This window comes from Danio rerio, chromosome 23 (genome assembly GCF_052040795.2).
Source record: "Danio rerio strain M-AB ecotype USA chromosome 23, GRCz13ab, whole genome shotgun sequence".
NCBI classification, from domain to species: Eukaryota; Metazoa; Chordata; class Actinopteri; order Cypriniformes; family Danionidae; genus Danio; species Danio rerio.
The window spans coordinates 4773543-4799820 of NC_141043.1; the positions used below are offsets into that span (position 1 = coordinate 4773543).

Sequence of the window (26278 nt, forward strand, 5' to 3'; positions counted from 1 at the left end):
ACTATTGTTGATCCTGGATCATCATCATTTAAATACAGTGTAAATTCACTATTGTTGATCCTGGACCATCATCATTTAAATACAGTGTAAAATCATTATTGTTGATCCTGGACCATCATCATTTAAATACAGTGTAAATTCACTAATGTTGATCCTGGACCATCATCATCATTTAAATACAGTGTAAATTCACTATTGTTGATCCTGGATCATCATCATCATTTAAATACAGTGTAAATTCACTTTTGTTGATCCTGGACCATCATCATCATTTAAATACATGTAAGTTCACTAATGTAGATCCTGGACCATCATCATTTAAATACAGTGTAAATTCACTATTGTTGATCCTGGACCATCATCATTTAAATACAGTGTAAATTCACTATTGTTGATCCTGGATCATCATCATCATTTAAATACAGTGTAAAATCATTATTGTTAATCCTGGACCATCATCATCATTTAAATACAGTGTAAATTCACTATTGTTGATCCTGGATCATCATCATCATTTAAATACAGTGTAAATTCACTATTGTTGATCCTGGATCATCATCATCATTTAAATAAAGTGTAAATTCACTATTGTTGATCCTGGACCATCATCATCATTTAAATACAGTGTAAATTCACTATTGTTGATCCTGGATCATCATCATCATTTAAATACAGTGTAAAATCATTACTGTTGATCCTGGACCATCATCATCATTTAAATACAGTGTAAATTCACTATTGTTGATCCTGGATCATCATCATTTAAATACAGTGTAATTTCACTATTGTTGATCCTGAATCATCATCATCATTTAAATACAGTGTAAAATCATTATTGTTGATCCTGGATCATCATCATCATTTAAATACAGTGTAAATTCACTATTGTTGATCCTGGATCATCATCATTTAAATACAGTGTAAATTCACTATTGTTGATCCTGGACCATCATCATCATTTAAATACAGTGTAAATTCACTATTGTTGATCCTGGATCATCATCATTTAAATACAGTGTAAATTCACTATTGTTGATCCTGGACCATCATCATCATTTAAATACAGTGTAAATTCACTATTGTTGATCCTGGATCATCATCATCATTTAAATACAGTGTAAATTCACTATTGTTGATCCTGGATCATCATCATCATTTAAATACAGTGTAAAATCATTATTGTTGATCCTGGACCATCATCATCATTTAAATACAGTGTAAATTCACTATTGTTGATCCTGGATCATCATCATCATTTAAATACAGTGTAAAATCATTATTGTTGATCCTGGACCATCATCATCATTTAAATACAGTGTAAATTCACTATTGTTGATCCTGGACCATCATCATCATTTAAATACAGTGTAAATTCACTATTGTTGATCCTGGATCATCATCATCATTTAAATACAGTATAAATTCACTATTGTTGATCCTGGATCATCATCATCATTTAAATACAGTGTAAATTCACTATTGTTGATCCTGGATCATCATCATCATTTAAATACAGTGTAAAATCATTATTGTTGATCCTGGACCATCATCATTTAAATACAGTGTAAAATTATTATTGTTGATCCTGGACCATCATCATTTAAATACAGTGTAAATTCACTATTGTTGATCCTGGATCATCATCATTTAAATACAGTGTAAATTCACTAATGTTGATCCTGGACCATCATCATTTAAATACAGTGTAAAATCATTATTGTTGATCCTGGACCATCATCATTTAAATATAGTGTAAATTCACTATTGTTGATCCTGGGTCATCATCATTTAAATACAGTGTAAATTCACTATTGTTGATCCTGGACCATCATCATTTAAATACAGTGTAAATTCACTATTGTTGATCCTGGACCATCATCATCATTTAAATACAGTGTAAAATCATTATTGTTGATCCTGGACCATCATCATCATTTAAATACAGTGTAAATTCACTATTGTTGATCCTGGACCATCGTCATCATTTAAATACAGTGTAAATTCACTATTGTTGATCCTGGACCATCATCATCATTTAAATACAGTGTAAATTCACTATTGTTGATCCTGGACCATCATCATTTAAATACAGTGTAAATTCATTATTGTTGATCCTGGACCATCATCATTTAAATACAGTGTAAATTCATTATTGTTGATCCTTTACCATCATCATCATTTAAAAACAGTGTAAATTCACTATTGTTGATCCTGGACCATCATCATTTAAATACAGTGTAAATTCACTATTGTTGATCCTGGACCATCATCATCATTTAAATACAGTGTAAATTCACTATTGTTGACCCTGGACCATCATCATCATTTAAATACAGTATAAATTCACTATTGTTGATCCTGGATCATCATCATCATTTAAATACAGTGTAAATTCACTTTTGTTGATCCTGGACCATCATCATCATTTAAATACATGTAAGTTCACTAATGTAGATCCTGGACCATCATCATTTAAATACAGTGTAAATTCACTATTGTTGATCCTGGACCATCATCATTTAAATACAGTGTAAATTCACTATTGTTGATCCTGGATCATCATCATCATTTAAATACAGTGTAAAATCATTATTGTTAATCCTGGACCATCATCATCATTTAAATACAGTGTAAATTCACTATTGTTGATCCTGGATCATCATCATTTAAATACAGTGTAAATTCACTATTGTTGATCCTGGACCATCATCATCATTTAAATACAGTGTAAATTCACTATTGTTGATCCTGGATCATCATCATTTAAATACAGTGTAAATTCACTATTGTTGATCCTGGATCATCATCATTTAAATACAGTGTAAATTCACTATTGTTGATCCTGAATCATCATCATCATTTAAATACAGTGTAAAATCATTATTGTTGATCCTGGATCATCATCATCATTTAAATACAGTGTAAATTCACTATTGTTGATCCTGGATCATCATCATTTAAATACAGTGTAAATTCACTATTGTTGATCCTGAATCATCATCATCATTTAAATACAGTGTAAAATCATTATTGTTAATCCTGGACCATCATCATCATTTAAATACAGTGTAAATTCACTATTGTTGATCCTGGATCATCATCATTTAAATACAGTGTAAATTCACTATTGTTGATCCTGGACCATCATCATCATTTAAATACAGTGTAAATTCACTATTGTTGATCCTGGATCATCATCATTTAAATACAGTGTAAATTCACTATTGTTGATCCTGGATCATCATCATTTAAATACAGTGTAAATTCACTATTGTTGATCCTGAATCATCATCATCATTTAAATACAGTGTAAAATCATTATTGTTGATCCTGGATCATCATCATCATTTAAATACAGTGTAAATTCACTATTGTTGATCCTGGATCATCATCATTTAAATACAGTGTAAATTCACTATTGTTGATCCTGGACCATCATCATCATTTAAATACAGTGTAAATTCACTATTGTTGATCCTGGATCATCATCATCATTTAAATACAGTGTAAATTCACTATTGTTGATCCTGGACCATCATCATCATTTAAAAACAGTGTAAATTCACTATTGTTGATCCTGGACCATCATCATTTAAATACAGTGTAAATTCACTATTGTTGATCCTGGACCATCATCATCATTTAAATACAGTGTAAATTCACTATTGTTGATCCTGGATCATCATCATCATTTAAATACAGTGTAAATTCACTATTGTTGATCCTGGATCATCATCATTTAAATACAGTGTAAATTCACTATTGTTGATCCTGGACCATCATCATTTAAATACAGTGTAAAATCATTATTGTTGATCCTGGACCATCATCATTTAAATACAGTGTAAATTCACTAATGTTGATCCTGGACCATCATCATCATTTAAATACAGTGTAAATTCACTATTGTTGATCCTGGATCATCATCATCATTTAAATACAGTGTAAATTCACTTTTGTTGATCCTGGACCATCATCATCATTTAAATACATGTAAGTTCACTAATGTAGATCCTGGACCATCATCATTTAAATACAGTGTAAATTCACTATTGTTGATCCTGGACCATCATCATTTAAATACAGTGTAAATTCACTATTGTTGATCCTGGATCATCATCATCATTTAAATACAGTGTAAAATCATTATTGTTAATCCTGGACCATCATCATCATTTAAATACAGTGTAAATTCACTATTGTTGATCCTGGATCATCATCATTTAAATACAGTGTAAAATCATTATTGTTGATCCTGGATCATCATCATCATTTAAATACAGTGTAAATTCACTATTGTTGATCCTGGATCATCATCATCATTTAAATAAAGTGTAAATTCACTATTGTTGATCCTGGACCATCATCATCATTTAAATACAGTGTAAATTCACTATTGTTGATCCTGGATCATCATCATCATTTAAATACAGTGTAAAATCATTACTGTTGATCCTGGACCATCATCATCATTTAAATACAGTGTAAATTCACTATTGTTGATCCTGGATCATCATCATTTAAATACAGTGTAAATTCACTATTGTTGATCCTGAATCATCATCATCATTTAAATACAGTGTAAAATCATTATTGTTGATCCTGGATCATCATCATCATTTAAATACAGTGTAAATTCACTATTGTTGATCCTGGATCATCATCATTTAAATACAGTGTAAATTCACTATTGTTGATCCTGGACCATCATCATCATTTAAATACAGTGTAAATTCACTATTGTTGATCCTGGATCATCATCATTTAAATACAGTGTAAATTCACTATTGTTGATCCTGGACCATCATCATCATTTAAATACAGTGTAAATTCACTATTGTTGATCCTGGATCATCATCATCATTTAAATACAGTGTAAATTCACTATTGTTGATCCTGGATCATCATCATCATTTAAATACAGTGTAAAATCATTATTGTTGATCCTGGACCATCATCATCATTTAAATACAGTGTAAATTCACTATTGTTGATCCTGGATCATCATCATCATTTAAATACAGTGTAAAATCATTATTGTTGATCCTGGACCATCATCATCATTTAAATACAGTGTAAATTCACTATTGTTGATCCTGGACCATCATCATCATTTAAATACAGTGTAAATTCACTATTGTTGATCCTGGATCATCATCATCATTTAAATACAGTGTAAATTCACTATTGTTGATCCTGGATCATCATCATCATTTAAATACAGTGTAAAATCATTATTGTTGATCCTGGACCATCATCATTTAAATACAGTGTAAAATTATTATTGTTGATCCTGGACCATCATCATTTAAATACAGTGTAAATTCACTATTGTTGATCCTGGATCATCATCATTTAAATACAGTGTAAATTCACTAATGTTGATCCTGGACCATCATCATTTAAATACAGTGTAAAATCATTATTGTTGATCCTGGACCATCATCATTTAAATATAGTGTAAATTCACTATTGTTGATCCTGGGTCATCATCATTTAAATACAGTGTAAATTCACTATTGTTGATCCTGGACCATCATCATTTAAATACAGTGTAAATTCACTATTGTTGATCCTGGACCATCATCATCATTTAAATACAGTGTAAAATCATTATTGTTGATCCTGGACCATCATCATCATTTAAATACAGTGTAAATTCACTATTGTTGATCCTGGACCATCGTCATCATTTAAATACAGTGTAAATTCACTATTGTTGATCCTGGACCATCATCATCATTTAAATACAGTGTAAATTCACTATTGTTGATCCTGGACCATCATCATTTAAATACAGTGTAAATTCATTATTGTTGATCCTGGACCATCATCATTTAAATACAGTGTAAATTCATTATTGTTGATCCTTTACCATCATCATCATTTAAAAACAGTGTAAATTCACTATTGTTGATCCTGGACCATCATCATTTAAATACAGTGTAAATTCACTATTGTTGATCCTGGACCATTATCATCATTTAAATACAGTGTAAATTCACTATTGTTGATCCTGGATCATCATCATTTAAATACAGTATAAATTCACTATTGTTGATCCTGGATCATCATCATCATTTAAATACAGTGTAAATTCACTTTTGTTGATCCTGGACCATCATCATTTAAATACATGTAAGTTCACTAATGTAGATCCTGGACCATCATCATTTAAATACAGTGTAAATTCACTATTGTTGATCCTGGACCATCATCATTTAAATACAGTGTAAATTCACTATTGTTGATCCTGGATCATCATCATCATTTAAATACAGTGTAAAATCATTATTGTTAATCCTGGACCATCATCATCATTTAAATACAGTGTAAATTCACTATTGTTGATCCTGGATCATCATCATTTAAATACAGTGTAAATTCACTATTGTTGATCCTGGACCATCATCATCATTTAAATACAGTGTAAATTCACTATTGTTGATCCTGGATCATCATCATTTAAATACAGTGTAAATTCACTATTGTTGATCCTGGATCATCATCATTTAAATACAGTGTAAATTCACTATTGTTGATCCTGAATCATCATCATCATTTAAATACAGTGTAAAATCATTATTGTTGATCCTGGATCATCATCATCATTTAAATACAGTGTAAATTCACTATTGTTGATCCTGGATCATCATCATTTAAATACAGTGTAAATTCACTATTGTTGATCCTGGACCATCATCATCATTTAAATACAGTGTAAATTCACTATTGTTGATCCTGGATCATCATCATTTAAATACAGTGTAAATTCACTATTGTTGATCCTGGACCATCATCATCATTTAAATACAGTGTAAATTCACTATTGTTGATCGTGGATCATCATCATCATTTAAATACAGTGTAAATTCACTATTGTTGATCCTGGATCATCATCATCATTTAAATACAGTGTAAAATCATTATTGTTGATCCTGGACCATCATCATCATTTAAATACAGTGTAAATTCACTATTGTTGATCCTGGATCATCATCATCATTTAAATACAGTGTAAAATCATTATTGTTGATCCTGGACCATCATCATCATTTAAATACAGTGTAAATTCACTATTGTTGATCCTGGACCATCATCATCATTTAAATACAGTGTAAATTCACTATTGTTGATCCTGGATCATCATCATCATTTAAATACAGTATAAATTCACTATTGTTGATCCTGGATCATCATCATCATTTAAATACAGTGTAAATTCACTATTGTTGATCCTGGATCATCATCATCATTTAAATACAGTGTAAAATCATTATTGTTGATCCTGGACCATCATCATTTAAATACAGTGTAAAATTATTATTGTTGATCCTGGACCATCATCATTTAAATACAGTGTAAATTCACTATTGTTGATCCTGGATCATCATCATTTAAATACAGTGTAAATTCACTAATGTTGATCCTGGACCATCATCATTTAAATACAGTGTAAAATCATTATTGTTGATCCTGGACCATCATCATTTAAATATAGTGTAAATTCACTATTGTTGATCCTGGGTCATCATCATTTAAATACAGTGTAAATTCACTATTGTTGATCCTGGACCATCATCATTTAAATACAGTGTAAATTCACTATTGTTGATCCTGGACCATCATCATTTAAATACAGTGTAAATTCACTATTGTTGATCCTGGACCATCATCATCATTTAAATACAGTGTAAAATCATTATTGTTGATCCTGGACCATCATCATCATTTAAATACAGTGTAAATTCACTATTGTTGATCCTGGACCATCGTCATCATTTAAATACAGTGTAAATTCACTATTGTTGATCCTGGACCATCATCATCATTTAAATACAGTGTAAATTCACTATTGTTGATCCTGGACCATCATCATTTAAATACAGTGTAAATTCATTATTGTTGATCCTGGACCATCATCATTTAAATACAGTGTAAATTCATTATTGTTGATCCTTTACCATCATCATCATTTAAAAACAGTGTAAATTCACTATTGTTGATCCTGGACCATCATCATTTAAATACAGTGTAAATTCACTATTGTTGATCCTGGACCATCATCATCATTTAAATACAGTGTAAATTCACTATTGTTGACCCTGGACCATCATCATCATTTAAATACAGTATAAATTCACTATTGTTGATCCTGGATCATCATCATCATTTAAATACAGTGTAAATTCACTATTGTTGATCCTGGATCATCATCATTTAAATACAGTGTAAATTCACTATTGTTGATCCTGGACCATCATCATCATTTAAATACAGTGTAAATTCACTATTGTTGATCCTGGATCATCATCATCATTTAAATACAGTGTAAATTCACTTTTGTTGATCCTGGACCATCATCATTTAAATACAGTGTAAAATCATTATTGTTGATCCTGGACCATCATCATTTAAATACAGTGTAAATTCACTAATGTTGATCCTGGGTCATCATCATTTAAATACAGTGTAAATTCACTATTGTTGATCCTGGACCATCATCATCTTTTAAATACAGTGTAAATTCACTTTTGTTGATCCTGGACCATCATCATCATTTAAATACATGTAAGTTCACTAATGTAGATCCTGGACCATCATCATTTAAATACAGTGTAAATTCACTATTGTTGATCCTGGACCATCATCATTTAAATACAGTGTAAATTCACTATTGTTGATCCTGGATCATCATCATCATTTAAATACAGTGTAAAATCATTATTGTTAATCCTGGACCATCATCATCATTTAAATACAGTGTAAATTCACTATTGTTGATCCTGGATCATCATCATTTAAATACAGTGTAAAATCATTATTGTTGATCCTGGATCATCATCATCATTTAAATACAGTGTAAATTCACTATTGTTGATCCTGGATCATCATCATCATTTAAATACAGTGTAAATTCACTATTGTTGATCCTGGACCATCATCATCATTTAAATACAGTGTAAATTCACTATTGTTGATCCTGGATCATCATCATCATTTAAATACAGTGTAAATTCACTATTGTTGATCCTGGATCATCATCATTTAAATACAGTGTAAATTCACTATTGTTGATCCTGGATCATCATCATCATTTAAATACAGTGTAAAATCATTATTGTTGATCCTGGATCATCATCATCATTTAAATACAGTGTAAATTCACTATTGTTGATCCTGGATCATCATCATTTAAATACAGTGTAAATTCACTATTGTTGATCCTGGACCATCATCATCATTTAAATACAGTGTAAATTCACTATTGTTGATCCTGGATCATCATCATTTAAATACAGTGTAAATTCACTATTGTTGATCCTGGACCATCATCATCATTTAAATACAGTGTAAATTCACTATTGTTGATCCTGGATCATCATCATCATTTAAATACAGTATAAATTCACTATTGTTGATCCTGGATCATCATCATCATTTAAATACAGTGTAAATTCACTATTGTTGATCCTGGATCATCATCATCATTTAAATACAGTGTAAAATCATTATTGTTGATCCTGGACCATCATCATTTAAATACAGTGTAAAATTATTATTGTTGATCCTGGACCATCATCATTTAAATACAGTGTAAATTCACTATTGTTGATCCTGGATCATCATCATTTAAATACAGTGTAAATTCACTAATGTTGATCCTGGACCATCATTATTTAAATACAGTGTAAAATCATTATTGTTGATCCTGGGTCATCATCATTTAAATACAGTGTAATTTCACTATTGTTGATCCTGGACCATCATCATTTAAATACAGTGTAAATTCACTATTGTTGATCCTGGACCATCATCATTTAAATACAGTGTAAATTCACTATTGTTGATCCTGGATCATCATCATCATTTAAATACAGTGTAAAATCATTATTGTTGATCCTGGACCATCATCATCATTTAAATACAGTGTAAAATCACTATTGTTGATCCTGGACCATCATCATCATTTAAATACAGTGTAAATTCACTTTTGTTGATCCTGGATCATCATCATCATTTAAATACAGTGTAAATTCACTTTTGTTGATCCTGGACCATCATCATTTAAATACAGTGTAAATTCACTATTGTTGATCCTGGACCATCATCATCATTTAAATACAGTATAAATTCACTATTGTTGATCCTGGACCATCATCATTTAAATACAGTGTAAATTCACTATTGTTGATCCTGGACCATCATCATCATTTAAATACAGTGTAAATTCACTATTGTTGATCCTGGACCATCATCATCATTTAACTACAGTGTAAAATCATTATTGTTGATCCTGGACCATCATCATCATTTAAATACAGTGTAAAATCACTATTGTTGATCCTGGACCATCATCATTTAAATATAGTGTAAATTCGCTATTGTTGATCCTGGGTCATCATCATTTAAATACAGTGTAAATTCACTATTGTTGATCCTGGACCATCATCATTTAAATACAGTGTAAATTCACTATTGTTGATCCTGGATCATCATCATTTAAATACAGTGTAAATTCACTATTGTTGATCCTGGACCATCATCATCATTTAATTACAGTGTAAATTCACTATTGTTGATCCTGGATCATCATCATTTAAATACAGTGTAAATTCACTATTGTTGATCCTGGACCATCATCATCATTTAAATACAGTGTAAATTCACTATTGTTGATCCTGGATCATCATCATCATTTAAATACAGTGTAAATTCACTATTGTTGATCCTGGACCATCATCATTTAAATACAGTGTAAATTCACTAATGTTGATCCTGGACCATCATCATCATTTAAATACAGTGTAAAATCATTATTGTTGATCCTGGACAATCATCATCATTTAAATATAGTGTAAATTCACTATTGTTGATCCTGGACCATCATCATCTTTTAAATACAGTGTAAATTCACTATTGTTGATCCTGGACCATCATCATCATTTAAATACAGTGTAAATTCACTATTGTTGATCCTGGACCATCATCATCATCATTTAAATACAGTGTAAAATCATTATTGTTGATCCTGGACCATCATCATCATTTAAATACAGTGTAAATTCACTATTGTTGATCCTGGACCATCATCATCATTTAAATACAGTGTAAAATCATTATTGTTGATCCTGGATCATCATCATCATTTAAATACAGTGTAAATTCACTATTGTTGATCCTGGACCATCATCATCATTTAAATACAGTGTAAATTCACTATTGTTGATCCTGGATCATCATCATTTAAATACAGTGTAAATTCACTATTGTTGATCCTGGACCATCATCATCATTTAAATACAGTGTAAATTCACTATTGTTGATCCTGGACCATCATCATCATTTAAATACAGTGTAAATTCACTATTGTTGATCCTGGATCATCATCATCATTTAAATACAGTGTAAATTCACTATTGTTGATCCTGGATCATCATCATCATTTAAATACAGTGTAAAATCATTATTGTTGATCCTGGACCATCATCATCATTTAAATACAGTGTAAAATCATTATTGTTGATCCTGGACCATCATCATTTAAATACAGTGTAAATTCACTATTGTTGATCCTGGACCATCATCATCATTTAAATACAGTGTAAATTCACTATTGTTGATCCTGGATCATCATCATCATTTAAATACAGTATAAATTCACTATTGTTGATCCTGGATCATCATCATCATTTAAATACAGTGTAAATTCACTATTGTTGATCCTGGATCATCATCATCATTTAAATACAGTGTAAAATCATTATTGTTGATCCTGGACCATCATCATTTAAATACAGTGTAAAATTATTATTGTTGATCCTGGACCATCATCATTTAAATACAGTGTAAATTCACTATTGTTGATCCTGGATCATCATCATTTAAATACAGTGTAAATTCACTAATGTTGATCCTGGATCATCATCATCATTTAAATACAGTGTAAAATCATTATTGTTGATCCTGGACCATCATCATCATTTAAATACAGTGTAAATTCACTATTGTTGATCCTGGACCATCGTCATCATTTAAATACAGTGTAAATTCACTATTGTTGATCCTGGACCATCATCATCATTTAAATACAGTGTAAATTCACTATTGTTGATCCTGGACCATCATCATCATTTAAATACAGTGTAAATTCACTATTGTTGATCCTGGACCATCATCATTTAAATACAGTGTAAATTCATTATTGTTGATCCTTTACCATCATCATCATTTAAAAACAGTGTAAATTCACTATTGTTGATCCTGGACCATCATCATTTAAATACAGTGTAAATTCACTATTGTTGATCCTGGACCATCATCATCATTTAAATACAGTGTAAATTCACTAATGTTGATCCTGGACCATCATCATAATTTAAATACAGTGTAAATTCACTAATGTTGATCCTGGACCATCATCATCATTTAAATACAGTGTAAATTCACTATTGTTGATCCTGGACCATCATCATCATTTAAATACAGTGTAAATTCACTATTGTTGATCCTGGACCATCATCATCATTTAAATACAGTGTAAATTCACTATTGTTGATCCTGGACCATCATCATCATTTAAATACAGTATAAATTCACTATTGTTGATCCTGGACCATCATCATTTAAATACAGTGTAAATTCACTATTGTTGATCCTGGACCATCATCATCATTTAAATACAGTGTAAATTCACTATTGTTGATCCTGGACCATCATCATCATTTAACTACAGTGTAAAATCATTATTGTTGATCCTGGACCATCATCATCATTTAAATACAGTGTAAAATCACTATTGTTGATCCTGGACCATCATCATTTAAATATAGTGTAAATTCGCTATTGTTGATCCTGGGTCATCATCATTTAAATACAGTGTAAATTCACTATTGTTGATCCTGGACCATCATCATTTAAATACAGTGTAAATTCACTATTGTTGATCCTGGATCATCATCATTTAAATACAGTGTAAATTTACTATTGTTGATCCTGGACCATCATCATCATTTAATTACAGTGTAAATTCACTATTGTTGATCCTGGATCATCATCATCATTTAAATACAGTGTAAATTCACTATTGTTGATCCTGGACCATCATCATCATTTAAATACAGTGTAAATTCACTATTGTTGATCCTGGACCATCATCATCATCATTTAAATACAGTGTAAATTCACTTTTGTTGATCCTGGACCATCATCATTTAAATACAGTGTAAATTCATTATTGTTGAACCTGGACCATCATCATCATTTAAATACAGTGTAAATTCACTATTGTTGATCCTGGATCATCATCATTTAAATACAGTGTAAATTCACTATTGTTGATCCTGGATCATCATCATCATTTAAATACAGTGTAAATTCACTATTGTTGATCCTGGACCATCATCATTTAAATACAGTGTAAATTCACTAAAGTTGATCCTGGACCATCATCATTTAAATACAGTGTAAATTCACTATTGTTGATCCTGGATCATCATCATTTAAATACAGTGTAAATTCACTAAAGTTGATCCTGGACCATCATCATTTAAATACAGTGTAAATTCACTATTGTTGATCCTGGATCATCATCATTTAAATACAGTGTAAATTCACTATTGTTGATCCTGGACCATCATCATCATTTAAATACAGTGTAAATTCACTATTGTTGATCCTGGACCATCATCATCATTTAAATACAGTGTAAATTCACTATTGTTGATCCTGGATCATCATCATCATTTAAATACAGTGTAAATTCACTATTGTTGATCCTGGACCATCATCATTTAAATACAGTGTAAATTCACTATTGTTGATCCTGGATCATCATCATCATTTAAATACAGTGTAAAATCATTATTGTTAATCCTGGACCATCATCATCATTTAAATACAGTGTAATTTCACTATTGTTGATCCTGGATCATCATCATTTAAATACAGTGTAAAATCATTATTGTTGATCCTGGACCATCATCATCATTTAAATACAGTGTAAATTCACTATTGTTGATCCTGGATCATCATCATCATTTAAATACAGTGTAAATTCACTAAAGTTGATCCTGGACCATCATCATTTAAATACAGTGTAAATTCACTATTGTTGATCCTGGACCATCATCATTTAAATACAGTGTAAAATCATTATTGTTGATCCTGGACAATCATCATCATTTAAATACAGTGTAAAATCATTATTGTTGATCCTGGACCATCATCATTTAAATATAGTGTAAATTCACTATTGTTGATCCTGGATCATCATCATCATTTAAATACAGTGTAAATTCACTATTGTTGATCCTGGATCATCATCATTTAAATACAGTGTAAATTCACTATTGTTGATCCTGGATCATCATCATCATTTAAATACAGTGTAAAATCATTATTGTTGATCCTGGATCATCATCATCATTTAAATACAGTGTAAATTCACTATTGTTGATCCTGGATCATCATCATTTAAATACAGTGTAAATTCACTATTGTTGATCCTGGACCATCATCATCATTTAAATACAGTGTAAATTCACTATTGTTGATCCTGGACCATCATCATCATTTAAATACAGTGTAAATTCAGTATTGTTGATCCTGGACCATCATCATCATTTAAATACAGTGTAAATTCACTATTGTTGATCCTGGACCATCGTCATTTAAATACAGTGTAAAATCATTATTGTTGATCCTGGACCATCATCATCATTTAAATACAGTGTAAATTCACTATTGTTGATCCTGGACCATCATCATTTAAATACATCTTAAATTCACTATTGTTGATCCTGGATCATCATCATTTAAATACAGTGTAAATTCACTAATGTTGATCCTGGACCATCGTCATTTAAATACAGTGTAAAATCATTATTGTTGATCCTGGACCATCATCATCATTTAAATACAGTGTAAAATCACTATTGTTGATCCTGGATCATCATCATCATTTAAATACAGTGTAAAATCATTATTGTTGATCCTGGACCATCATCATCATTTAAATACAGTGTAAATTCACTATTGTTGATCCTGGATCATCATCATCATTTAAATACAGTGTAAATTCACTAAAGTTGATCCTGGACCATCATCATCATTTAAATACAGTGTAAATTCACTAATGTAGATCCTGGACCATCATCATTTAAATACAGTGTAAATTCACTATTGTTGATCCTGGATCATCATCATCATTTAAATACAGTGTAAATTCACTATTGTTGATCCTGGATCATCATCATCATTTAAATACAGTGTAAATTCACTATTGTTGATCCTGGACCATCATCATCATTTAAATACAGTGTAAATTCACTATTGTTGATCCTGGACCATCATCATTTAAATACAGTGTAAAATCATTATTGTTGATCCTGGACCATCATCATCATTTAAATACAGTGTAAATTCACTATTGTTGATCCTGGGTCATCATCATTTAAATACAGTTTAAATTCACTAATGTTGATCCTGGATCATCATCATCATTTAAATACAGTGTAAAATCATTATTGTTGATCCTGGACCATCATCATCATTTAAATACAGTGTAAATTCACTATTGTTGATCCTGGACCATCGTCATCATTTAAATACAGTGTAAATTCACTATTGTTGATCCTGGACCATCATCATTTAAATACAGTGTAAATTCATTATTGTTGATCCTTTACCATCATCATCATTTAAAAACAGTGTAAATTCACTATTGTTGATCCTGGACCATCATCATTTAAATACAGTGTAAATTCACTATTGTTGATCCTGGACCATCATCATCATTTAAATACAGTGTAAATTCACTAATGTTGATCCTGGACCATCATCATAATTTAAATACAGTGTAAATTCACTAATGTTGATCCTGGACCATCATCATCATTTAAATACAGTGTAAATTCACTATTGTTGATCCTGGACCATCATCATCATTTAAATAGTGTAAATTCACTATTGTTGATCCTGGACCATCATCATCATTTAAATACAGTGTAAATTCACTATTGTTGATCCTGGACCATCATCATCATTTAAATACAGTATAAATTCACTATTGTTGATCCTGGACCATCATCATTTAAATACAGTGTAAATTCACTATTGTTGATCCTGGACCATCATCATCATTTAAATACAGTGTAAATTCACTATTGTTGATCCTGGACCATCATCATCATTTAACTACAGTGTAAAATCATTATTGTTGATCCTGGACCATCATCATCATTTAAATACAGTGTAAAATCACTATTGTTGATCCTGGACCATCATCATTTAAATATAGTGTAAATTCGCTATTGTTGATCCTGGGTCATCATCATTTAAATACAGTGTAAATTCACTATTGTTGATCCTGGACCATCATCATTTAAATACAGTGTAAATTCACTATTGTTGATCCTGGATCATCATCATTTAAATACAGTGTAAATTTACTATTGTTGATCCTGGACCATCATCATCATTTAATTACAGTGTAAATTCACTATTGTTGATCCTGGATCATCATCATTTAAATACAGTGTAAATTCACTATTGTTGATCCTGGACCATCATCATCATTTAAATACAGTGTAAATTCACTATTGTTGATCCTGGATCATCATCATCATTTAAATACAGTGTAAATTCACTATTGTTGATCCTGGACCATCATCATCATTTAAATACAGTGTAAATTCACTATTGTTGATCCTGGATCATCATCATCATTTAAATACAGTGTAAATTCACTTTTGTTGATCCTGGACCATCATCATTTAAATACAGTGTAAATTCATTATTGTTGAACCTGGACCATCATCATCATTTAAATACAGTGTAAATTCACTATTGTTGATCCTGGATCATCATCATTTAAATACAGTGTAAATTCACTATTGTTGATCCTGGATCATCATCATCATTTAAATACAGTGTAAATTCACTATTGTTGATCCTGGACCATCATCATTTAAATACAGTGTAAATTCACTATTGTTGATCCTGGATCATCATCATTTAAATACGGTGTAAATTCACTATTGTTGATCCTGGATCATCATCATTTAAATACAGTGTAAATTCACTAAAGTTGATCCTGGACCATCATCATTTAAATACAGTGTAAATTCACTATTGTTGATCCTGGATCATCATCATTTAAATACAGTGTAAATTCACTATTGTTGATCCTGGACCATCATCATCATTTAAATACAGTGTAAATTCACTATTGTTGATCCTGGACCATCATCATCATTTAAATACAGTGTAAATTCACTATTGTTGATCCTGGATCATCATCATCATTTAAATACAGTGTAAATTCACTATTGTTGATCCTGGACCATCATCATTTAAATACAGTGTAAAATCACTATTGTTGATCCTGGATCATCATCATCATTTAAATACAGTGTAAATTCACTATTGTTGATCCTGGATCATCATCATCATTTAAATACAGTGTAAAATCATTATTGTTAATCCTGGACCATCATCATCATTTAAATACAGTGTAAATTCACTATTGTTGATCCTGGACCATCATCATCATTTAAATACAGTGTAAATTCACTATTGTTGATCCTGGACCATCATCATCATTTAAATACAGTGTAAATTCACTATTGTTGATCCTGGATCATCATCATCATTTAAATACAGTGTAAATTCACTATTGTTGATCCTGGACCATCATCATTTAAATACAGTGTAAAATCACTATTGTTGATCCTGGACCATCATCATCATTTAAATACAGTGTAATTTCACTATTGTTGATCCTGGATCATCATCATTTAAATACAGTGTAAAATCATTATTGTTGATCCTGGACCATCATCATCATTTAAATACAGTGTAAATTCACTATTGTTGATCCTGGATCATCATCATCATTTAAATACAGTGTAAATTCACTAAAGTTGATCCTGGACCATCATCATTTAAATACAGTGTAAATTCACTATTGTTGATCCTGGACCATCATCATTTAAATACAGTGTAAAATCATTATTGTTGATCCTGGATCATCATCATCATTTAAATATAGTGTAAATTCACTATTGTTGATCCTGGACAATCATCATCATTTAAATACAGTGTAAAATCATTATTGTTGATCCTGGACAATCATCATCATTTAAATACAGTGTAAAATCATTATTGTTGATCCTGGACCATCATCATTTAAATATAGTGTAAATTCACTATTGTTGATCCTGGATCATCATCATCATTTAAATACAGTGTAAATTCATTATTGTTGATCCTGGACAATCATCATCATTTAAATACAGTGTAAAATCATTATTGTTGATCCTGGACCATCATCATTTAAATATAGTGTAAATTCACTATTGTTGATCCTGGATCATCATCATTGAAATACAGTGTAAATTCACTATTGTTGATCCTGGATCATCATCATCATTTAAATACAGTGTAAATTCACTATTGTTGATCCTGGATCATCATCATTTAAATACAGTGTAAATTCACTATTGTTGATCCTGGATCATCATCATCATTTAAATACAGTGTAAAATCATTATTGTTGATCCTGGATCATCATCATCATTTAAATACAGTGTAAATTCACTATTGTTGATCCTGGATCATCATCATTTAAATACAGTGTAAATTCACTATTGTTGATCCTGGACCATCATCATCATTTAAATACAGTGTAAATTCACTATTGTTGATCCTGGACCATCATCATCATTTAAATACAGTGTAAATTCACTATTGTTGATCCTGGACCATCATCATCATTTAAATACAGTGTAAATTCACTATTGTTGATCCTGGACCATCGTCATTTAAATACAGTGTAAAATCATTATTGTTGATCCTGGACCATCATCATCATTTAAATACAGTGTAAATTCACTATTGTTGATCCTGGACCATCATCATTTAAATACAGTTTAAATTCACTATTGTTGATCCTGGATCATCATCATTTAAATACAGTGTAAATTCACTAATGTTGATCCTGGACCATCATCATCATTTAAATACAGTGTAAATTCACTATTGTTGATCCTGGACCATCATCATCATTTAAATACAGTGTAAATTCACTATTGTTGATCCTGGACCATCATCATTTAAATACAGTTTAAATTCACTATTGTTGATCCTGGATCATCATCATTTAAATACAGTGTAAATTCACTAATGTTGATCCTGGACCATCATCGTCATTTAAATACAGTGTAAAATCATTATTGTTGATCCTGGACCATCATCATCATTTAAATACAGTGTAAAATCACTATTGTTGATCCTGGATCATCATCATCATTTAAATACAGTGTAAAATCATTATTGTTGATCCTGGACCATCATCATCATTTAAATACAGTGTAAATTCACTATTGTTGATCCTGGATCATCATCATCATTTAAATACAGTGTAAATTCACTAAAGTTGATCCTGGACCATCATCATCATTTAAATACAGTGTAAATTCACTATTGTTGATCCTGGATCATCATCATTTAAATACAGTGTAAATTCACTATTGTTGATCCTGGATCATCATCATCATTTAAATACAGTGTAAAATCATTATTGTTGATCCTGGATCATCATCATCATTTAAATACAGTGTAAATTCACTATTGTTGATCCTGGATCATCATCATTTAAATACAGTGTAAATTCACTATTGTTGATCCTGGACCATCATCATCATTTAAATACAGTGTAAATTCACTATTGTTGATCCTGGACCATCATCATCATTTAAATACAGTGTAAATTCACTATTGTTGATCCTGGACCATCATCATCATTTAAATACAGTGTAAATTCACTATTGTTGATCCTGGATCATCATCATCATTTAAATACAGTGTAAATTCACTATTGTTGATCCTGGACCATCATCATTTAAATACAGTTTAAATTCACTATTGTTGATCCTGGATCATCATCATTTAAATACAGTGTAAATTCACTAATGTTGATCCTGGACCATCGTCATTTAAATACAGTGTAAAATCATTATTGTTGATCCTGGACCATCATCATCATTTAAATACAGTGTAAAATCACTATTGTTGATCCTGGATAATCATCATCATTTAAATACAGTGTAAAATCATTATTGTTGATCCTGGACCATCATCATCATTTAAATACAGTGTAAATTCACTATTGTTGATCCTGGATCATCATCATCATTTAAATACAGTGTAAATTCACTAAAGTTGATCCTGGACCATCATCATCATTTAAATACAGTGTAAATTCACTAATGTAGATCCTGGACCATCATCATTTAAATACAGTGTAAATTCACTATTGTTGATCCTGGATCATCATCATCATTTAAATACAGTGTAAATTCACTATTGTTGATCCTGGACCATCATCATCATTTAAATACAGTGTAAATTCACTATTGTTGATCCTGGACCATCATCATTTAAATACAGTGTAAAATCATTATTGTTGATCCTGGACCATCATCATCATTTAAATACAGTGTAAATTCACTATTGTTGATCCTGGGTCATCATCATTTAAATACAGTTTAAATTCACTAATGTTGATCCTGGATCATCATCATCATTTAAATACAGTGTAAAATCATTATTGTTGATCCTGGACCATCATCATCATTTAAATACAGTGTAAATTCACTATTGTTGATCCTGGACCATCGTCATCATTTAAATACAGTGTAAATTCACTATTGTTGATCCTGGACCATCATCATCATTTAAATACAGTGTAAATTCACTATTGTTGATCCTGGACCATCATCATTTAAATACAGTGTAAATTCACTATTGTTGATCCTGGACCATCATCATCATTTAAATACAGTGTAAATTCACTAATGTTGATCCTGGACCATCATCATAATTTAAATACAGTGTAAATTCACTAATGTTGATCCTGGACCATCATCATCATTTAAATACAGTGTAAATTCACTATTGTTGATCCTGGACCATCATCATCATTTAAATAGTGTAAATTCACTATTGTTGATCCTGGACCATCATCATCATTTAAATACAGTGTAAATTCACTATTGTTGATCCTGGACCATCATCATCATTTAAATACAGTATAAATTCACTATTGTTGATCCTGGACCATCATCATTTAAATACAGTGTAAATTCACTATTGTTGATCCTGGACCATCATCATCATTTAAATACAGTGTAAATTCACTATTGTTGATCCTGGACCATCATCATCATTTAACTACAGTGTAAAATCATTATTGTTGATCCTGGACCATCATCATCATTTAAATACAGTGTAAAATCACTATTGTTGATCCTGGACCATCATCATTTAAATATAGTGTAAATTCGCTATTGTTGATCCTGGGTCATCATCATTTAAATACAGTGTAAATTCACTATTGTTGATCCTGGACCATCATCATTTAAATACAGTGTAAATTCACTATTGTTGATCCTGGATCATCATCATTTAAATACAGTGTAAATTTACTATTGTTGATCCTGGACCATCATCATCATTTAATTACAGTGTAAATTCACTATTGTTGATCCTGGATCATCATCATCATTTAAATACAGTGTAAATTCACTATTGTTGATCCTGGACCATCATCATCATTTAAATACAGTGTAAATTCACTATTGTTGATCCTGGATCATCATCATCATTTAAATACAGTGTAAATTCACTATTGTTGATCCTGGATCATCATCATTTAAATACAGTGTAAATTCACTATTGTTGATCCTGGACCATCATCATTTAAATACAGTGTAAATTCACTATTGTTGATCCTGGATCATCATCATTTAAATACGGTGTAAATTCACTATTGTTGATCCTGGATCATCATCATTTAAATACAGTGTAAATTCACTAAAGTTGATCCTGGACCATCATCATTTAAATACAGTGTAAATTCACTATTGTTGATCCTGGATCATCATCATTTAAATACAGTGTAAATTCACTATTGTTGATCCTGGACCATCATCATCATTTAAATACAGTGTAAATTCACTATTGTTGATCCTGGACCATCATCATCATTTAAATACAGTGTAAATTCACTATTGTTGATCCTGGATCATCATCATCATTTAAATACAGTGTAAATTCACTATTGTTGATCCTGGACCATCATCATTTAAATACAGTGTAAAATCACTATTGTTGATCCTGGATCATCATCATCATTTAAATACAGTGTAAATTCACTATTGTTGATCCTGGATCATCATCATCATTTAAATACAGTGTAAAATCATTATTGTTAATCCTGGACCATCATCATCATTTAAATACAGTGTAATTTCACTATTGTTGATCCTGGATCATCATCATTTAAATACAGTGTAAAATCATTATTGTTGATCCTGGACCATCATCATCATTTAAATACAGTGTAAATTCACTATTGTTGATCCTGGATCATCATCATCATTTAAATACAGTGTAAATTCACTAAAGTTGATCCTGGACCATCATCATTTAAATACAGTGTAAATTCACTATTGTTGATCCTGGACCATCATCATTTAAATACAGTGTAAAATCATTATTGTTGATCCTGGACAATCATCATCATTTAAATACAGTGTAAAATCATTATTGTTGATCCTGGACCATCATCATTTAAATATAGTGTAAATTCACTATTGTTGATCCTGGATCATCATCATCATTTAAATACAGTGTAAATTCACTATTGTTGATCCTGGATCATCATCATTTAAATACAGTGTAAATTCACTATTGTTGATCCTGGATCATCATCATCATTTAAATACAGTGTAAAATCATTATTGTTGATCCTGGATCATCATCATCATTTAAATACAGTGTAAATTCACTATTGTTGATCCTGGATCATCATCATTTAAATACAGTGTAAATTCACTATTGTTGATCCTGGACCATCATCATCATTTAAATACAGTGTAAATTCACTATTGTTGATCCTGGACCATCATCATCATTTAAATACAGTGTAAATTCACTATTGTTGATCCTGGACCATCATCATCATTTAAATACAGTGTAAATTCACTATTGTTGATCCTGGATCATCATCATCATTTAAATACAGTGTAAATTCACTATTGTTGATCCTGGACCATCGTCATTTAAATACAGTGTAAAATCATTATTGTTGATCCTGGACCATCATCATCATTTAAATACAGTGTAAATTCACTATTGTTGATCCTGGACCATCATCATTTAAATACAGTTTAAATTCACTATTGTTGATCCTGGATCATCATCATTTAAATACAGTGTAAATTCACTAATGTTGATCCTGGACCATCATCATCATTTAAATACAGTGTAAATTCACTATTGTTGATCCTGGACCATCATCATCATTTAAATACAGTGTAAATTCACTATTGTTGATCCTGGACCATCATCATTTAAATACAGTTTAAATTCACTATTGTTGATCCTGGATCATCATCATTTAAATACAGTGTAAATTCACTAATGTTGATCCTGGACCATCATCGTCATTTAAATACAGTGTAAAATCATTATTGTTGATCCTGGACCATCATCATCATTTAAATACAGTGTAAAATCACTATTGTTGATCCTGGATCATCATCATCATTTAAATACAGTGTAAAATCATTATTGTTGATCCTGGACCATCATCATCATTTAAATACAGTGTAAATTCACTATTGTTGATCCTGGATCATCATCATCATTTAAATACAGTGTAAATTCACTAAAGTTGATCCTGGACCATCATCATCATTTAAATACAGTGTAAATTCACTAATGTAGATCCTGGACCATCATCATTTAAATACAGTGTAAATTCACTATTGTTGATCCTGGATCATCATCATCATTTAAATACAGTGTAAATTCACTATTGTTGATCCTGGACCATCATCATCATTTAAATACAGTGTAAATTCACTATTGTTGATCCTGGACCATCATCATTTAAATACAGTGTAAAATCATTATTGTTGATCCTGGACCATCATCATCATTTAAATACAGTGTAAATTCACTATTGTTGATCCTGGGTCATCATCATTTAAATACAGTGTAAAATCACTATTGTTGATCCTGGATCATCATCATCATTTAAATACAGTGTAAAATCATTATTGTTGATCCTGGACCATCATCATCATTTAAATACAGTGTAAATTCACTATTGTTGATCCTGGATCATCATCATCATTTAAATACAGTGTAAATTCACTAAAGTTGATCCTGGACCATCATCATCATTTAAATACAGTGTAAATTCACTAATGTAGATCCTGGACCATCATCATTTAAATACAGTGTAAATTCACTATTGTTGATCCTGGATCATCATCATCATTTAAATACAGTGTAAATTCACTATTGTTGATCCTGGATCATCATCGTCATTTAAATACAGTGTAAAATCACTATTGTTGATCCTGGATCATCATCATCATTTAAATACAGTGTAAAATCATTATTGTTGATCCTGGACCATCATCATCATTTAAATACAGTGTAAATTCACTATTGTTGATCCTGGATCATCATCATCATTTAAATACAGTGTAAAATCATTATTGTTGATCCTGGACCATCATCATCATCATTTAAATACAGTGTAAATTCACTATTGTTGATCCTGGATCATCAGCATCATTTACAAACAGTGTAAATTCACTATTGTTGATCCTGGACCATCATCATCATTTAAAAACAGTGTAAATTCACTATTGTTGATCCTGGACCATCATCATTTAAATACAGTGTAAATTCACTATTGTTGATCCTGGATCATCATCATCATTTAAATACAGTGTAAAGTCACTATTGTTGATCCTGGATCATCATCATCATTTAAATACAGTGTAAAATCATTATTGTTGATCCTGGACCATCATCATCATTTAAATACAGTGTAAATTCACTATTGTTGATCCTGGATCATCATCATCATTTAAATACAGTGTAAATTCACTAATGTTGATCCTGGACCATCATCATTTAAATACAGTGTAAATTCACTATTGTTGATCCTGGATCATCATCATCATTTAAATACAGTGTAAATTCACTATTGTTGATCCTGGACCATCATCATCATTTAAATACAGTGTAAAATCATTATTGTTGATCCTGGATCATCATCATCATTTAAATACAGTGTAAATTCACTTTTGTTGATCCTGGACCATCATCATTTAAATACAGTGTAAATTCACTTTTGTTGATCCTGGACCATGAAAAACATTTTAATAAATTGTAAATTCACTATTGTCAATTCTGGACCATCTATATTTAAATAATGTCGAGCTTTAAACTGGTTCAGGCTTTTTAAAATCTGTCAGTCAATATGTACTTGTCAGGCTCCGTCCCTATCGGGCCTATAACAATTTCATTTCAACGCCAGACACCCAAAAGGCAGTTACTGTGGGTTATCCATACTGTGATGAGACAATTCATTTAAATCTAACAAGGACATTAAACTTAGTAGACTATTCCAAAGAAATTCTAAAATTTTTGGGTCTTAAATTTTATTTGTTGAGGTCTTAAAAAGCATTAAATTTGACTTTTAATTGGTGCAAGAACCCTGTGCAAGCTGAATAAACTGACAAAGCAAGCACTGGGGATCTGTTATTGTTCCTGTTGTACCGTACCCATGTTGAACCATGACCCCAAAACCGAAATACATAAGATGCCCTTTATATGAAGAACGAAGTCACATGCATTGCTCAGGTGTGACTTTTTCACAGACTTCAACAGGGTGTAAAAATCTTGATGGTTCTGTGGGTCTCGTCTGGGCCATTCTACAGATTGATTTAATTTCTCTGAAAGCGTTTGAGAGTTTCCTTGCCTGTGTTTTGGATCATTGCCTTGCTGAAATGTCCATCCTAGTTTTATCTTCATCCTCCTGCTGATGTAGATGTCGGTCTGAAGTAGCGAATATTAGTTTACAATGACAAAGGGCAGAGGGTTGCTGAAGAACTACTGAGAGATTTCAGCTGCTGTCTGGGCTTTCACTGTCTTTTTAAACCTCCCTTTCTTCATGTGTTCAACACTTTTCCCCTGCGTCATTTCATTTTATTATGCATAACCTAATTTGCAAACTAATTCGATTTTTTTTTCTTTGCATATATGGATTTTTTTTGGTTGTTACCAACATCCGGGGGAAATTCAATGGCACTTTTTGAAATATGTATTCTGAGAAAAATGGTGACATGATCAATACTTTTTTTCCCAGCTGTATATATTATAATAATTAGTGTTTGTTGTCTGGTGGTCT

General features: G+C 30.9%; 1 protein-coding gene and 2 long non-coding RNA genes across 10 annotated transcripts in view; 2 read left to right on the forward strand and 1 right to left on the reverse strand.

Moving 5' to 3' along the window:
• The window catches only part of raf1a (Raf-1 proto-oncogene, serine/threonine kinase a), a 778989-nt gene that overhangs the window by 731508 nt on the left and 21203 nt on the right, over window positions 1-26278 (forward strand).
• Window positions 20306-25664, forward strand: LOC147838140 (uncharacterized). 2 transcript variants are annotated; one of them, XR_015523103.2, is made up of 3 exons: window positions 20306-21291; window positions 22890-24463; window positions 24763-25664. It is a non-coding gene; the product is annotated as an uncharacterized LOC147838140 (long non-coding RNA). The 2 variants fall into 2 exon arrangements; XR_015523104.2 differs by lacking the exon at window positions 20306-21291 and having other exon boundaries at window positions 22758-22890; window positions 22940-24463.
• Window positions 22236-25664, reverse strand: LOC148679494 (uncharacterized). Its single transcript, XR_015945692.1, has 3 exons — window positions 23833-25664; window positions 22854-23390; window positions 22236-22705 (listed from the first exon to the last, which is right to left on the reverse strand). It is a non-coding gene; the product is annotated as an uncharacterized LOC148679494 (long non-coding RNA).